Source organism: Fukomys damarensis, unplaced genomic scaffold (assembly GCF_012274545.1).
Source record: "Fukomys damarensis isolate Sample0158 unplaced genomic scaffold, DMR_v1.0_HiC HiC_scaffold_13, whole genome shotgun sequence".
Taxonomy (NCBI): domain Eukaryota; kingdom Metazoa; phylum Chordata; class Mammalia; order Rodentia; family Bathyergidae; genus Fukomys; species Fukomys damarensis.
The window spans coordinates 10,498,663-10,517,808 of NW_022900925.1; the positions used below are offsets into that span (position 1 = coordinate 10,498,663).

Below are 19,146 nucleotides of genomic sequence, written 5' to 3' on the forward strand. Positions count from 1 at the left end.
AGGAATATGGGGGCCATTTGCTTTTTAGACGGATTTTTCAATCACTTCTACTCTGCTCACCCTTATCTGTATCCCTCCCTTCCTTTTGGAATTGTCAGTACCCAATTCTTGAATCTTTCTGAGTATCTGTGCTTATCGGTGCAGCCACATACAAGCATCTGACTTTTAACATTCTCTGATTTGCTAATTCTCACTTAATGTTGACCAGTTAATTATCACTTGTACATCTGATTTCAGTTTCCAAATTACAGATATCCTCTCCTATATATTTTTGTATCTCTTTATATTAGTAGTTTTATGTTGTGTGTGCGTATGTGTGTGTTTGTGTGTGTGTTTATTACTTGTGCATGCTAGGCACTACCACTGAGCTATATCCACAGCCCTTTTATTTTCTTTGGGGACAGAATCTTGTTAAGTTTTCCAGATTAGGTTTGACATTGTGATCCTCCTGCTTTATTTTCCTGAGTAGCTGGTATTGCAGGCATGTATCACCACACCTGGCTTATACCTTTCATTTTAATACACCAATTGACATTTTAATTGGAGAAGAGGAGAGCCAAAAGGGGAGGAAGTTCAACCATTCAGGATTAGCAACAAGGAATTTTTTCCTTAAGTAGTGCCTTTGCTGTATTTTTTCTAGTTCCTCCTTGCTCTTATAGGTAGATGTTAGAACTTTTGGATCTACTCTCCCATGTTCCCCAGTGTCTTCTTCACTTTACAAAGACTTTTTTCTCTTAGTTGTCACATTTTCAGGGAATCCCTTGGCCAAGTCTAACAATTCTCAAGTTGGGTCTTCAGCTTTGTCCACCTTGTCACTAGGTTTTAATTTCGATTTGTCATTTAATTTCAAGTTGTCATTTTCCTTATTGCCGAGGCTTCTAACTGCTTCATTTAATAATGTCACTTCCTGTTTTATGATTATATTATCCACCATAATCTTTTTGAAAGAATTAGTTATACTTATTTTAAAGTCCTATTCTTCCTATTTATTAGTTCTTTTTCATTGAATGTGAGTTCCTTCAATTGTTTGAGTTTGTGTTTCTTTTATGGTGTTAGAAACTTAACAATTGTTTGTTGGTGTGTGTGTGTGTGTGTGCACTTCTCTTCATACTAGACTGTCTGTGGTCTTGGCTTTCACAGTCCAGCTGGACAGAGGAACTGCTTCTGTTTTCAGGGTTGCACACTGTACAGTGTATTTGTTTTCACTGAGTGGGCTGTGCTGCTTGTGAGGTACGGATTTATGTGCAGAGTGTGAATGCTGCATGCTCCATGTACCATTCCCATATGGTTACTATCTCTCAGGACATGGTTTTGCTTCCTTCTAAGGAAGAAGTCTTCTATATTCCCACTGATGCTCTAGACTAAAATTTCCCATTTCAATTCAACCTTGTATGACTTTTATCTTTTAGCAAGTTCTTTCCCTCCATTCCAACAACCATTTGTAGTTTTGGAATATAATTCTTAATTACGATTATGATATCCCTTCTGCTGCTTCCATGGTTAGAATTTGACATAGAAGGAAAGGCTCCAGTATCCATCCCACCACAATCTTGTAATCAGTATTGGATAATTTATTCTATACCAAAGCCCCCTGTATGGGTGACTGAAAGATAATTTAAAATAGTCTTGTGATTCTCAAGCTATAAATAAAAAAATAAAAAAGTACTTTAACCAGTATATTTTGTTTCACCAATTTGTTACAAAAATAGTTACATTCTTCGAATAATGAAACTATCCTGTACCCCTCTACTCTGCCTATTAGAATATGCTCTTTTTTTCTTTCTTTCTTTTTTTTTTTTTTTTTTTTTAAAAAAATTTTTTTTTTTTTTTTTGACAGAAGGTCTCTCTATGTAATTTAGGCTGGTCTTGAACTCACTGTGTAGCCCAGGATGGCCTTGAATTTATGGCAGTCCTCCTGCCTCAGCCTCCAGAGCTCTGGGATTATAGACATGCACCACCATGCCCAGTGCTAGTTATTCTATTTTTAACTTGCATTTCACTGGTGGCTGATGAACATCATTTCATGTACTTATTTGCCATTCATGTCTGTTCTTTGAAGTATATGTTAAAATATTTGGCCTAGTTTTTTAAATTAGATTGTCTTCATGTTAAAGAGTTTTGAATGCTCTTTGTATATTCTGAATGCAATTTTTATTTTTTTAATTTAAAATTTTTTCTCTTAAATCCTTTTATTGGTATATTTTAGGTATACAATACATTTATATTCATCATTGGGAACTTGTACCTTTACATGATGTATCTTGGTTCTTATTTTCCCCCCTCCCTTCAACCCTTCCACCCCTCCCTATTTGCAAAGGCTTTGTTTCCATTTATTTCTTATATTTTTTTTTCCTTTCCCCTATCCCTCCCACTTCCTCTACCCCTTTGGACCTTTTCTTCTTATTTCACATTATCAATTCTGAATGCAATATTTTTTCCTTTTTCTTTTTGAGGCAGGGTCTCACTATGTAGTTGAAACTGACCTGGAACTCACTATGTGGCCCAGGCTGGTCTCCAACTCACAGCAGGATTACAGGCATGTGCCACCATGCCTGGCTCTGAATACAATTTTTAAATTAGATATGTGTTTTACAATATGTTCTCCCATCCTATGCCTTATGTTTTCATATTCTTGACTGTGTCTTTTGCAGAGGCATATATTTAAATTTATGTCTGTTTTATCAGTTTTTCTTTTATATTTAATATTTTTTGTATTCTATCTAAGAAAAACTTTGACAAAGTCAAAGTCACAAAAATCTTTTCCTAAGTTTTGTCTAAAATTTTTATGGACTTAACTCATATTGGGTTCATTATTTATTTTGAATTACCTTTTATACAGTATTTGAATTATTTTTATATGGTTTGAGAGCTACTCTTTTGTACATAAAAATCCAGTTGTTCCACCACTTTAAAAAAAACATTATGTTCTGTTACTTTGACATCTTCATTGAGAATTAACTTATTATACATGTTTTGATCTATTTTTGGACTCTATTCCATTAATCTATATGCCTATTATTATTCCAATACTATATTATGAATTATATACATTACTAGTTTATATCTGAACATATATTAAGTCATAGTAATGGAGAAACCTAACATTATGTTAGCTAGTTCTGGCTGTCTTGTTTACTACCAAGATCACAAACATATTCCTCACCTTTTGAGTTCTTTTCTGTCTTTTTATTAACATTTGATTATGACTATGACTGTGTTTTTTTAAAAATAAAGACATTTAACATAAGATCTATCCTTTTGGCAATTTTAAGTATAGAGTACAATTTGTTAGCTGTAGGCATTATTTTATATAGCAGCTCTCAAAACTTACTTTGCTTTCTTTATCATCTCTTCCTTTTCCCTACTTTGAGCTCCTCAGCCATTATTTTACTTTTTGTTCTATGACTTTGACTATTTTAGATCACGCATATAAATGAGATCATATAGTATTTGTTGTTTTTGTATCTGGCTTATTTCACTTTATGTTGAGCCCACGAGGTTCATCTAATTTTTCACAAACATAAATTTTGGAAAAATGTATATTTGGCTACTTTGTGCATTTAAAAATCAGATTATTATTCTTATTATTCTGATGTTGAGTAGTATGTATGTGTTCCTTATTTGTTTTGGATATTAACCTCTTATCAGGTATGTTTTACAAATATTTTCTCCCATTCCATGGATTGCCTTTTCATTTTGTTGATTGTTTCACTTGCTGTGTAGAAATTTTTCATTTGATATAGTCTCATTTGCTTATTTTTATTTTTGTTTCCTATACTTTTCAGGGACAACCTGAATTTGGCTGATAGCATTCTTACAGTGTGGTTAACATGTTTTTCCCTTTCTTCCATTTTCCATAAACTTTTGGATAGGTTTGATTAGATCCAGGTCTAGGTTTTTGTCTTCTTTTGGCAAGAATGCTCACATGTGCAGCTATAATTTTCTTATTAACTCATATTAGGCAGAACATAACATCTGGTTAAGCCACTTTTGTGATGCTAAGATTTATCATGCAGGGGTTAATAGTTTGATCCATGCCCATTAACCATTCACCCATAATTTCAGCAGCTATTCATGGCCACTACCTAGATCTGTTATTTCATTAGAGTTTTTAAAATGGTGATCTTCTAGTTCTGTCATTTCTTTTGCATTTAGTAATTGTAGTTTGTCTATTCTAATCTATACTGACTAAGACTGTTTGCTTAACAAAACTTTAGTCATACTCTGAATCTTCTTCCAGGCCCATCTGTGCCCTTGTGAAATATGGTTTTAGCAAAGGCTCTTGCTAAGTCAGCTTAGCCATACACCCCCACCCTTGATAGCTGATCATCTTTGATATTTTATTGTTTCCCACCCTTTCCCATTCCCCATGTGATGAACGATCAACCTCATTTGTCTGCAGTGAGGATTTTGTAAGATCAGTTTTTCCAGTATTCTCCTTACCCATGTTGTTTCATCTTAGTAATTTTCCATCCACTGACCCCCATACAACTCTTTGGATATAAATTTCCACTTGTCTATGCAGTATTCAGATTGTATACAATTACTCTCTCACACACTGAAGACAGTCAATAAAATGGTTCTTACAACAGTGGCAATATTCCTGAGTAAAATATACCATGCTCTAACAAGAATCTTTGATTTTTTTTTTTTTACAGAAAGGGATTAATTTTTTTTCAATTTGGAAGAATTTATTATTTTTTTACAAAATGGATTCATGACATATTTTGTTTTGTAACTTGTTTTTGTCACTAAACATCACATTTATTTTCCAGTGCTTGTATATATAATAATGTTTTACATGCACATATTTGTTTCAAATGAATATCTAAATTTTCAAGAAATCTATCTAGTGGTTTCCTTAAACTGTATAAACTTTTAAGAAGTTCAGCAATAAAAATTTTATTTCAAAGTTTATTCACTCATTATACTATTTTAAAGATTTTTATTTCTATAAACTACTTCACTTGGCTGCTTTCTTTTTTTTCCTCATTGAGTTTATTGGTACATTTTAGGTATACAGTACAGCTACATTCATTATTGGGATCGTGTACCTTTACATGGCAAGTCTTGGTTCTCATTTTTTCCCCTTGTCCCTGCCCTCCCTTCACCCTTTCCTCCCCTCCCACTTTACAAACACTTCATTTCCTCATATTTTTTTCTTTTCACTTATTAGCTTTCCCCTGCCCTTCCCACTTTCCCTACACCTTTAGCCCCCAGAAGGGATTCATTAGGAAGAAAGTGTACAATCATTTCTTTGAGGAGTTGGTGGCCGAGCATCCCAAGTAAAGTAATGTTGAAGGAACCATTGTAAAGGACTGGGGTGCTTTCCAGAAAGATCATGGATGCTGATGGAACTGTGGAAACAAGCTTGGCTACTCTGAGGCTGTATATTATGCAAGTATGGAACAAGACTTCTGCAACTTGAACTGTGTCCTTGGGACACAGGGAGGTACATAGAGTGGAGCCTGGTCCTGGCCTCTTCTCTTGTCATCCTTCCTTCCTTCCATACCAAATCTGGAAGAGCCACACAAACATAATACAAGGAGAAGAAAAACAACAAGGAAAAATATTAAAGACACAGACCACTTCTTCTACTTTCCTTTTTTTTTCAAAGGATTCTGAGGCTGTCTGTCCTGGTTTGAGGGAAAAAGAATAAACTTTGAATTGAATGAGCAATACCAATTTAATAATAAATTAATGAAGGCTTCCAATATCTGAAATGATCATGGATCTAATAGTGACACAAAAAGTTATAGAATCTTTGATGTTACTTATACAATTGTGTTTGGTTTGTGACAGTTCATTGAACCATATACATAGGACATTGACACTTTTCTGTATTATATCTCAATAACAATTTTTAATTGTGACATATTTTAGAGGTGCAGATGGGATATCCTACAAAGCAGGTTTGAGGATAGTGGAGAATTAGAAATAAAGTGATTTTATGATTACTTGTTTATACCAGGTGGTTTGATTGTGAACTGACCCTCCATCATATCCATTGTCTGATGTAGCCAGGGAAACACCAGCTCTGTGTGCCTTGCTGAGAAGTTTTATCACAAGGTTGACTGAAAGGGTTTCAGTCCAGAGAGGAATATTTTAGCAAATCACTGTAGTTGCTGCATAATAGATTAAAGAAGACAAATGGAGTTAGGGGGCTGTCAAGAATCTGTTATGAAGTCAGGTTAATTATAGCCCTGGACAGGGGGAAAAGATTAGGAGACACAGTCCTGACACCCTTCTGAGGATCAGACCCCTGAGTACAATTGCCTATTATGTATCAAATTTAGATATTAAAAGTCACCTCAATCTCAGCATATTCACCCAGAACTCAAAATCTTTCTTCTGAAGACAGGTCCTATTCCAGTGTCCCTAATATCTCACAATAATGTCCATCACCTATCTAATTATTAGAAGTCACCCATACCTCCTCCTTAACTTTGCCAACCCTTACTGATATTATTTATTTTTCTTTTCTTTTCTTTTTGGTACTGGGGATCAAACTTGGGACCTTGCACTTGTGAGGCTGGTGCTGGAACCACTGAGCTAGATCCCTGGCCCACTGATATTTCTTTTTCTTTTTTTGGTACCAGAGATTGAACTTGGGTCCTTGTGCTTGCAAGGCAGGCCACCGAACTGCTGAGCTAAATCCCCGGCCCTGATATTATTTCTTAAATGTTGCCTGAGTCCTTCACTATCTCTACTTCTTGAATCTCTTTTCTCCTAAGGTGTCTAAACAGTTGCAGTTTATGTTGCAACAGAAAAAGAAAGTGAACAGAAAGAAGCAAAGATGAAAAGTGAGATTAAAAAGGTCTCCTGTCTCCTGAAACGCTTCAATCCCTAGTCTAAGCCTGTCTCTGAACCACACCTTTGTCTTTGCCCTTGGGTTTTCTGCAAAATCCCAGGTTCCTTACAATAGAAATCTCTTGCCATGGGAAGGGTGCTAGCCTATAGATGTGAGATAGCTAGCATACATGGTGTTCACTTATGTGGGATGCAAAATGCTCCCAACTCATGACTCCGAAAGCACCATTTGAATTCCTACTTATGAGTCTAAAGGTTCTCTTGCATTAGTCATGACATTTTTTTTTTTTATATTTGAAAAGGTGGAAATTACACTAAAGCAAATTACACGAAGTTTGTCTTAGTTACATTTCTCATTGCTGAGACAAAATACTCAACAGTCAAAGTGAAAGTAGGAAAGGTTTATTTTGGCTCACAATTTGAAGAAGTTTCAGTCCATAGTTGGCAGGTTCCAAGGCTGGGTGGCACAGCAATGGGGCATTGCAGAGGAGAAACAGTTCATGGCAGGGGGAAGGCAGCAAACTAGTAAGGAAGCTGAGGCTACAGCAGCCTTTGTTTTGTCCCTTGTATTCTACATGGGCTACATGCCCCTGGGGTGGGTAGCACTGACACCCATGGTGGGCCTTCCCATTATCCACAATCAGAACTACGCCAAGCCAATCAGTGGACTAATTTAGTAATCACACACCCTTAATCTGAGCAGCACACACTCTAGATCCAGCCACCTCTGAAAAGCCTCACCTATGACTGCATAAACACAGGAGGAACATGTAGACACAACCCATAATAAAGTTCTACATTTTGCAAATGATAAAGGTCGGGGCAAAGGAGAAACTCTGTTTACAGAAGTCTCACTAGAACTCTATCTAGAAATCATATTCAACAGTGCTTACTTACACTTTATTGCTTCTGTCAAAGAAGATGAAAGAGTGCCCTTCAGTGTCTTAAATAAGAGAATTATGAATAGATGTTCATATGTGAAGTCCATGAGCCATCACAACTATCATTCTTGTTCATTTGGAAGATTTGCATGCTTGTTCCTCCAGATCCCATAGAAGGTCTTCAAGAAAGATAAAAAATACAAAAAGAGCTAGAGGGGGAAAAGTTATTTCCACACCAAAGGGTTCAACTTGTAGGAATATATTTTTAATATCTTGTAGTTTCGATTTAACTTGATAATGAAGGGGAGAATATTAGGGAGAAAGGCCTTTGAATTATATCTGTTCTATATGTCCTGAAATTTAGGCCCACATTAGGGAAAAGGGAAGAAATTGGGGTTTAGACTCATTCCTTTAGGGGCTGTTAGAAGAACAGGGAAGGTTGCAGAGTCTCCCTTTTCAACCCTGTCCTTCTTTATCTTTCTGTGGTGGGAGACAGCTGAATTTCCTTTACTTGGCATCCGCAGTTGTTTGGAAGTAAAGCTGGGGAGAAGCCCCATAGCTCTTCAGTTTTATTCCTTGTCTATTTCTTTTCTTTTCTTTTGGTACCAAAGACTGAACCCAATCTTCCACTTGCAATGCAGGCACAGTGCCACAGAGCCAAATCCCCAGCCCTACTTGTCTATTTCTTAACGTTTTTGTACCTTGCATAAGATGTTGGGGGCTTACAATTATGTCCTGGGGTGGTTTTCAAACACATTCACAAATTCTTTGACACTCAGTACATTGAAAGATAGAATTTTTGTCTTCCTCTTGCCCTGAAGTTGGACAGATTTGTAAATCATTTTAGAGTGTGCCAGAAATAAAGTGTGAATTCTGAGGCTAAGTCAGGGAAGGTGCTATAGCTTCTGCCATGTTTGCCAAGCACTTGTTTCTGGAGGTCTGAGCTGTAAGGTGAGAATTTTGAGCCAAGGACATGAGCAGAGTTTTATTTCAATGCTACTGTAGATAGCACTGACAAAAGTCTCAGCAAACAGCCAGCGTCAAATACAAACAGCCAAGAAGTTGTTTCTTCATGAATTCAGCCTCTGTAGCTGAATCTTCTGGCCTTCCCAGCTGAGGTCCCAAGTGTCACGGGGAGCAGAGACCACCCTTTTCTGCTGTGTGCCCTCTCAATTCTTGACCTACAAATGAAACTGATTGTTTTAAGCTTTTAAATTTTGAGTCAACTCATTACAAAGCTGTAAATCAGAAAATACTCCCAAATTGAACCACCTGGCCCGCTTAATGCAACTAAATGCTTGGGAGTGGAAGGATGTTAGCTGAGAACTTTGCTCTCTGTAAATTGACTGGCTCCCAGAAAGCAAAACTCAGAGGAGCTGAGTCAAGCATTCCCAGTTTACTCTTCCCATATTTACTAAAGAGAACTTTCATTCCAATGCCCTAAGACCCGAAACCCAGCACTGATGAAACTTCCTTCTCCTCAAAGAGACATCAGGAGAAAAATAATTAAAAGAATCATACCACAGTGATACATGTGCACCCATGTTTATAGCAGCAGTTTGTAATAGCTAAAACTTGGAAACAGCTCAATTGCTCATCAACTGGAGACTGGATAAAGAAGAGTTTTTAAAAAATAAATAAATAAAATGGAGTACTACTAAGCCATAAAGAACAAGAAGCTAGAAACTTTTATAGCTAAGTGGATACACATTGAGGCCATACTCTTAAGTGAAATAAATAGGACACACATGTAAATACCAAATAGTTTCTCTGGTGTAAAAAACCAAAAGTGTAAATAAGGTTCAAATTGTATAAATGACATTGTGAAATAGGAAGAAAATGTCTAAAGGAGTAGGGGAAGTGGGAGGGGTAGGGGAAAGGAAAGAAGGGAAAAGGAAAAATATGAGAAAAGGAAAAACGTTTTTGTACCTTTCATAAGATGTTGGGGGGAACAAAGTCTTTGTAAATAGGGAAGGGTGGAGGAGGCGAAGGAGGGCAGGGAATGGGGAAAAAATAAGAACCAAGATAAGTCATATAAAGGTACAAGATCCCAATGATGAATGTAACTGTATTATATACCTAAAATGTACCAATAAACAATGAAAAAAAAAAAAGAGATCAGGAGAACAGACAAGTGTTGCCGCTGTCAAGAGTATATTTTGAGCTGGGCGTGGTGGCACACACCTGTATGGAGGACACCGGTTAAAAAAAAAAAAAAAAAAGTGTATTTTGAATATTTTCTAAGTGTTCCTCCCTCTCAGACTATTTTGGTTTACTCTTTTCTTTTGTTTTCTTATAGTAATATAAATTATAGTTAAGCAATAATAAAAGGATAAGCTATAACCAAAAGTTACAATAAATTTATATATGTTATACTTTTATAGATAATATATATAATTATGTTATAATAAAAATATTACTGGCCCAGAGGTATAGCTCAGTGGTAAAAATCCTGCTGAGCATGTGCAAGGTGTGGGTTTGATCTGCAGCACAGAAAAAAATCTAATAAAAGAATAAAATTTCTTTTATATCTGTTTGATTTCATTGTTTCAATCTCCCTTGTCTTAGAGAGTCTTGTCAAAAGTTTTGAGCTCCATGACTAACTCTTCTTACAGGTGTGAGGCATTAAAATACTGGCTAGGAGCTCTGAGTGCATGGGCAGGGACTGGGGACATCTGGGCTTCACACAAGGAAACTGGGAGGAAATGAGTGCACTACCCTCAGTTGTTAGAGCAAGGAGGCCTTTTCTCTGTTGTGTTTTATTTCTGCAGAAAAGAGTTACCCATCTCCTGCTTGGGTTAGAAAGAGCTGATTACAAATGCAAATCTAGAAACAGGTTGGGGAAGGACTGAGGTCCCCACCAGTCAGGTATAAGTTTTCACTTAATCTCCTTGTTTTCAGACCTGTTCTTTGCCCTGTTCCTTCTACTGTACCTTGTCTCCCTATGTCTGGACCATCTCATTTCTCCAAAGAATAATCTCCTCTATCTGGCAGGGTTCTAGCCAGCACATATGAGATAGGAGGAGCCCTCTGTAACACTTTCAGAACATTTTTTATTTGAGTTTCATGCTTCACCTTTTGTGGAACCTTGACTCTCCCAGGGCTGAGCTGTTCCAGGTTCTCTGGAGTTTCATCGGATCACTAACCACGGGGCTACCTCTCTTCAGGGTTAGGAAGATTCAATTGCCCAAAGTTACTACTTAATTGGGAAACTAAACTCAATCACATGTTTTCCATTTCCAAATTTCTATTTCCTTTTCCTTTGTATTTAAAATTTTATCTTATGGAAGTAGAATAAATCATGCTAAAACTGTGCAAACAGTTTACCAGACAAACACATTTCAGGATTCCTAAATAGAATGTCAACAAACTGATTCCAGCAGAATATTGACAAATGTACACATAGTTGATGACTCACTTAATAAAGACATACAAAGTAAAATGAGACACTTTTTTTTTTTTTTTTTTTTACCAGGGATTGAACTCAGGACCTTGTTCTTGCAACACAGGTGCTGGAACCACTGAGCTCAATATCTGGCCCGTGACACTAATTTTGTACGTATGTGATTAACTAGGAAGGGATTTTATTTTATTTTTTTTTGTAAAAGAAAGATAGTGCCAGGTGTGACATTGCATTTGTAATCTCAGCACAAGGATTGCAAGTTCAAGACCAGCCTGGGCAAATTAGTAAGATTCTGTCTCAAAATTTTTTTAAAAAATAAAAAGAAAAAATATTACTACTATGGAAAACAGATGGAGAAAATAGGGATTCTGGTATATATATTCATGGCATAGCAGTACGTTGATACTACTCTTCAAAGGGTCAGTTTTTCTATATATAACAAACTCTTAATATTCCATGCATTTTAACCCAGAAGTTCTACTTTTAGGAATTTATTTTCAGAAATAATGATGATGTGCACAAAAATTTGGGTATGAGAATATTCATCTCAATGTTATGTACAATGTGGAAAAATTAATAGTAATTTATCTGTCCATTGATGTGGACTCATAAAATAAGCTAAAATACTAGACTTTAAACAATTTTGAAGAATAGGTTTAAAAACATCAAAATATGATGTTGTATTAAGTGAAAGAGTTTACAAAATAGTATGCTATCAATTTTTTGGTATTACAAAGGATTCTTTCTATTGAAAGCAATGACAACTCAACTTATCTCAGTGGTTCTGCCACCTACCTGGCAAGCACAGGGTCCCAAGTTTGATCCCCAGTACAAAACAAACAAACAAATAGGATAAAATCATTATAAATATTAAGAGAATCTTTTAAAGCCCTTACAAATTAAAGCAGGGTACTAGACCTGAAAAATGTAATAGAGGAATTGGAAGACAAACTTGAGGAAATGTCCCAAGAAGACAAAGAAAGGGAGAATATGACAGAAAAGAAAAGATTGGAGAACAAACCTGGGACGTTTGATATCTGAACAATAGATATTCTTGAAAGAGAGGAAAGAGAACATGCAGAAGAGGCAATTATCAATAAGACACCCTAGAAAAATGTTCCAGAACTGAAGGACATGAGGTGCCTGATTGAAATGACCAGAGAAATGGATGAAAACAGACCCATCTGGACACATTATTGTGAAATTTCAGAGCAATATATGCTAAGAGGCCTTAAAAGCCCAGAGTGAAGGAGAGAAGGAGAAGGAGGGAAGGGAAGAAAGGAGAGAAGGAGGATGGGGTGGGGGAAGAGTCACATATAAAGGATCACAAGTTAGATTCGGCTTTGTATATTTCAGAGGACAGTAGAAGACACCTGGGCAACGCCTTCAAAATTCTGAAGAAAAATAATTCCCAAACTAGAATTCTGTGCACAATCATACACGAAGGCAAAATAAACACATGTTCAGATACGCAGTTTACCTCCTCTCTTCTCAAGACGCTACTGCAAGCTGTGCTTCTTGAAAGCAAGAACAAACTGAGGAAGAGGTGAGCATGGGAAATAATAGTAAATATCAGGCACAGGAGAGCGGTAAAGGGAATCTCACAGTGAGGGTGATGGGAGAGTCCAGGACAACATCTGGGCACTAGGTGTGAAGAAAACAAGTTCATTTTCCAGCAGTCCATCCGTATGACTCTGGGGAGAGATATATAGAGGTTTCCATCCCTACTTTTCCCACAACAGTCCTGCTAACTTTTAGGTCAAGAACAAATGCTCTGAGTCTGGCCCACAATTTTTGGTGTACTTATCTGAGCACATGCTGGTGACGTTCCTTCTGGTCCATCCATGCCCTGCTGCCCGATTTGCTATGCACATCAACTAGAGATGTTTCGTTTTGGCCTCCCCTGGGAGGTAGAGGGGAAATCACAATGAATAGAAAACACAGAACAGCCCCATCTCTCTGACCATCCCGTGGGCGCACATCTAAAACCTGCCCCGTGCTGTGGTGCTACTTCCTGTCTCAACTGTGCTGAGCCCCATGTTTCCCAGTGTTACTCATCGTCCTCCTTAATGCTGTTCTCATAAAAAGCTCTTGTAAACGCCTGGTAAGCTGAAGCCAGACAACCACCCAAAGACAGCTCAGTTTATGTTACCCCACTGTGCTTTTGTCTAACAGTGGAAGGAGACATCGACTTTTTCTTTCCCTCCTAGATTGGTGTTTGCCACTCAGTTTTTCAAAATTAAGCGTTATGTTGTTTAGAAATGTATATGTAACCAGAAAACTATAAAGGAAAACCAGCAATGGTTCACATAAAATTAATGATACTGGTCATCACTGGGGATAAATTTGGGGAGGAGTAAACACTTATAAAGGATTTTCTATATTTTATATCTGAGACTGGGTCGATACTCTAGAATTTTATCCTCATATTATACTTAAAATGAAGCCAGTGATTTCATTCATATTTCAATCTATATGATACTTTTCACAACACACCATTTTAAAACCACGTACTTTTACCCAATAAAAGGGGAAATGAATGGGAGACAAACTGAAGTAAGAGATATTCATCTAGAAAATGAAAACACCAGGAAAGAGGACTGGAGGTATTATAGCACTTGCCTAGCACAAGCAAAGCCCTGGTTTTGATTCCTAGTACTTCAGAAACAAAACAAACCAAAAACTCAAAGCCATAAAAATCTGCAAAGATAAAGGGTAGGAAGGGACATTCTTTGCTGGCTCTTTTTGTTGTGAGAATTAGAGACTTGCTCTAGGAGTTAGCTCCAAAGAGGGAATGGGGAAGGGTTATTTTGAGTCAACAAATGGAACTACTATATCTAGGATGATAAGACATGGGTGTGTTTTTTAGCTTCCCTGCAGGCATCTTTGTATCTGTGTCTGTCTGCTCTGTTTACTGTTGGCTATATAACAAATCTCAGCCAAATTCATTGGCTTTAAATAACTACCATTATTTATTGGCACAGGGTGCTATAATTTGGGAAGGGATTGGCAGGACAACTTGTCTGTGATCCATGAAGTTGTAACTGGACTCTCTTGACTGGGGCTGGAGGATCTGAATGTGGCTGAGGTGTGGCAAAGAACAGTGGACAGCGGCCAAGCCAATCTCCTCAGCAGGGCAGGCCGTCTTCTCAACAGACCGGCTCAGAGGTTCAAGAGAAGGAAAGTGGTAGATATGAAGCCTCTGAATGGTTAAGGAACTAGCACTATGTCAATTCTGCTGCATGCATTGGTTAAAACCAGTCCCAGGGCCAGTTCAGAATACAGGGAAGAGAAGTAGACTCCGTGTCTACATGGGGGAAGTGGCTTTTGCTTACCTACGCAGGAAGCTTTTTTATTGGCTGCTGGTACAAATTCTATTTGAGGTTTTAGGTTCAAATTTCTAAGAACTTGTTGGTTCAGTTTATGTTTTTACCTCATGCCAGTAGGTAAAGGTCAGAGGCCAGCCTATTGTTTTCTCAAGTTGTTATTTTGAAAAATGATAAGGCTTCAGGATGATTGCACAAATAGTACAGTGAATGCATGTAGAGCCTACAATTAGATGTACCAATTTTAGCATTTACCACATATGATCACACTTTCTCTCCCTGTGTATAGGTATGGAATTGGTTGGAGGCATTATGACATTCTACCTTTCATTAGCATATGCCTGCTTGGAACAAGGGCATTGTCTTAAATAACCACAACCAAATGATCACACTAAAAAAAATGTAGTCTTTGGGCCAGGGATTTAGCTCAGTGGCACCACACCTGACTTGCAAGTACAAAGTCTTTAGTTTGATCCCCAGTACCGCCCAGGCCAAAAGAAGGCTTAGATGGAACAGCCAGGGCTCAGCCAAACCAGTAAGAACAAAAGCATAAAATAACCAAAGAAAAATGTAATCTTTATGTACAACTGCAATCCATATTTTCATAATTGCCCCATAGTATCCTTATATGTGATTCTGTTTTAATGCAAGATTCAACCTATGACCACACATTGACATGACAGTGTCATGTTTCCCTAATGTCTTTTAATCTAGATAAGTTCTTTTTTTTCTTTTATGACACAGTTTGGAGAGGATAGGACAGTTATATTGCACAAAGTCTTTCAATTTGAGTTTGCCTGATGGTTTCCTCATTAGATTCAGCTTAAATACTTTTGTCAAGAATATGAGGTAGGGGATGTTGCGTAGCTAGCCTTAATTGCTGTCCAATTGTCACTCACTCCCATCTCCTTTCTCCGATTGTCACTCACTCCCATCTCCATTCTCCGGAATTTTCCAGATCCTTTGTCAAAAGGCTTCTAGGTTAATTTGGCCAAGGAGAGACAGTGGTGGATAATTGGAGCATAGGAAAAGGGAAAAGGCGTGGGCATTGCCCCAGAGTCCTTTCTGCCTATAAACACCTTGACTGTGTCTGCTTTCCTCTTGTGTCTCCAGCGCCCCTCAAACAGCCCTTCCCTCTGCAGTTCCAGTGCCCATTGGGAAATCTCTCCTCCTTGGTTGGGTCTCCTGCCAGTTGGCCACAATTCCTGTGATTCATTGGTCCTCTATCCCTTTAGCCCTAGGGTGGAAGTTGCTTCTGGCTTTGCTAACTTCTGAATTACCTCACCATCCTGTTTGGCTTCTCGGCTTTTCCACTTCCAGTGTAACTACTTTCTTTATTACACTTCTTCTTTTTTGTTCTTTGAAATTCCTAGGGCGGTGCCTGCTTTCCTGACTAAAACCTGAGTAATATAGGTAGGGTGTTCATTGCCACTCTAACCCAAATAACTTGTGGAATGGGGTCATAGATACAAAGTAAGGCCATCTTAACAGCAGGAAGTATAAGAGGAAAATTTTTTCAGAAAGTGCAGTAAGCTCTGTAAACGTTCTCCCTGATTACTTAACTATATAAAAAAATACAAGAAGTAACTTATCTCAGAGTGGTAGAATTTTGGGTGATTTTTACATTCTTTTTCTTTGTTGTTGTTTATCTATGAAACCTAAATTTTTTGCAATAGACATAATATCTTTGGTCATAACAAATTTTCAGCATACCATACTTATTAAACCAAGAAAGGAAAATGGTGTGCCTGTTTTGCACAGTAAAACATATATATCACAGAACGCAGAGGTGGCTAACTCCTATAAAGGCATTTGGCCCCAAACCTTTTACATTGAAGAAAATTAGAGGATCATGTGCTTCAAAAAGAGAGGCTCATTCTTATATATTTAAAGAAAACATAGGAGATTAATAGATTTCTCTTGCAAGACTTCTCCATTTAAAATGTTCATACATTTTGTGTGTTAAATATAGTCTATGATGAAATTTAATAATTTAAAAATCTGATTTTGCAGGCCATAGATGTAGCTCAGTGGCGCCTTATCTGCCTTGCAAGTGCAAGGCTTTGAGTTCAATTCCCGTTACTGGAAAAAAAAAAAATCTGACGTCGGTATAAAAAAAAGGAATCATTCAAAACAAAAACGGATCATTGTTTGAAGTGTTCACATGATCACTGTAGTCTACAAATGGGCAAGGCTCCAGTGGCCATAAGAAAATCACAGTGGTTCTTATAGGAATGTTTAGATAAAATATAAACAAATATTTTATAGAATCAAGAGTATTAGGAGTTTTGACAAATTTTTTCAATTAAAACTACATAAATTATTAGAAAATGGGAGCTCTATTCCTAATCTAATTAACCTCAAGGTGAGGATTCAGTCATCACAGTTCTATCATTAAACCTTTGAAGAATTTCTTTAAAAACCCACATGTGTACACACTTGAAAGTAGTCGCTGCATCGGCAAAGACGCTCTTTTTAAGTCGACTATGAAACACAAAAGTGCACTTTTCTATGTCTACATATAAAACATTAGAAATGAAACTACAAAATGTTTGCTGTGCAAATTATAAAAAACGAGGCAAGGGCTCCGTGGCCATCCCTACTGCAGTGAGTCGCGAGTCACTGTTCTCCAGCACCAGCCCTCGTCCTCCGTCTGGCCCGCCTGCACGACCTACTGCAAGGCCAGGGCAGCCCCGTCGGAGGACAGGGACTGCGTGCTGACCATGCTCATGCTCACGGATGCTGTGAAGGTCAAGGCGGCGCCTTCGGACACGATGAGCTCACTGGACCACGCTCTACTCGATGCAGTCTGGCCAAAACCTCCACCTCCACACTGGCCTGTTCTGAGCAGTTTTCTTTTTCGTTTTCGGGATCTCTGAACAACTGGAATCCAACACTGGCTGCGCAATTCGTCTTCTAGCATATCTGAACCAGTTGTTGACTTGGAGTAGTGTCAAGTTCGTCTGAGCGGCCGTCTGCTTTTTATCGTCCTCTGTGGGGTAAGGATGCCCTAGGTGCAGACTTTGGTGGCATGCCGTGGGGGGCGGGGGAGAACGGCCCGCTTGTTCATCCTGGTGCAGGAGGATGAGGTCCTGATTCAACTGCAGCTGGAGCTGCGAGTTCTGGATCCTGGTCGTCCCGGGAGATAATGCCCAGGTGATCTCTTGGCCTTGCGGAGTGACGACTGTGACAGGCTGGTACACAGTGCCACCTGCCACTGTCGCTGTGGTGACGTTTCCCTGTTGCAGCGCAGATGCTGGCATCACGATTCCTTGCAGGCTGAGGGTGCCCGCGACGGCACTTTGAATCTGCTGGAAGTGCATAAGGGAGTACCGGCTTCCAGGATCGCCGCTCAGCAGGGTCTCACTGCTCCTTTCTGTCTTCAGACAAGAGATGTACCAACTGCAGAAATCCTTACAGAGTTCCTTCACGTTCTCCAGCTCAAGAAGATGAATGCGCAACACCTAGATTCTTTCACCCTTAAGTTGTCAGTTTCTGGATCTTCACAGAAAGAAGGGTTTTCCTTTTTTCTCTTGCTTCCTGACAAAGTCCTCAACGTCCACATCAAAACTGGCAGAAATCGTGCCTTTGCAGCCTTGCGTGTACTGTTCACACTTTTCAAACAACAAAGCTAATAATGGAAACAGGGGATGCCTATCAATGGCCCGCTTGTCTACATCCATCGGGGTCTGAGACTCCCCGGGAGGAGTGATCGCTCCTTCCGCATCCGGTTCAGAGCAGTTTGGATCTTGATACGTTAACTGTTATCACTTGCTGTCCGCCTTGATAGCTGTCTACCCTCAGTGCCTGTGTGGCCATCATGGTCAGCGACAGCTTGATTTAACACATCAGATCATCTTGAGTCCGAAGCAGGTGGTGTATGGAAACAACGCTGAGGAGCCAGAATGACTGGCAAGGGACCGCGACAAACACCTGAGCACCTGGAGGAGCGGAGCCGCAGGTCCAGAGAGGAACAGACAGGTGAGGAGCAGCGCCTGTGGCCAGGGTGCCCATCTTCATCGCACTGACAAGCGTCTGCAGCAATCACTGCCCACAGTGCCACGCCCACATCCAACCCTCACGCAGACCGAGGGCCACGTGACACAGCCTTGCTCAATGGGAGAAGTGAGTTTTGACAAATTTATTAGTGAGGGAATTATTCAAAGGCACATTAAAATAGCTGAAGCATGGGTTAGAATTTGGAAAAAGTGAGTAAAAATGACTAAGCAATAGTTGTAGAAAGATTAAATAAGATGCAAAGCAAAAATTGCAATGTTGAAGACAAATTATTTGGGATAAAATGAGCTGTTAGATGTGAGAAGAAAAAGAAAATTTGTAGAGTTAACCAGTGATTACTGGATTTGAATAATTAACAAGCAGTTCTCATATAAGAGTCTAAGAGAGGAAATATATTACAAGTGAGAATATTTAAAAACCTGCTTCTGGCTGGGGATTTAGCTCAGGGGTTCTACCGCCTGCCTCGCAATTGCAAGGACCCGAGTTCAATCCCCAGTACCAAAAATCAATCAATCAAACAAACAAACATAAACCCCCAAAATCCAAAACAAAACCTGCTTCTTCTCTACATATAGTTCAATATAACCAGGTACAAAGTATCTTGAAGAGTCAAAAGAAGACAGTATTCTAGGTGATTAAAGTAAAACACAGTTTTCCAGGCGATTATTTTAATAACCATCAGCAAGTTACGGCAATGGGCTTTTTTTCT

General features: G+C 38.5%; 1 pseudogene; it reads right to left on the reverse strand.

Annotated features, from left to right (window-relative positions):
* Nucleotides 1-17,019: 17,019 nt before the first annotated feature.
* LOC104849411 lies at nucleotides 17,020-18,242 on the reverse strand (annotated as a pseudogene).
* Between the last annotated feature and the right edge of the window lie 904 nt (nucleotides 18,243-19,146).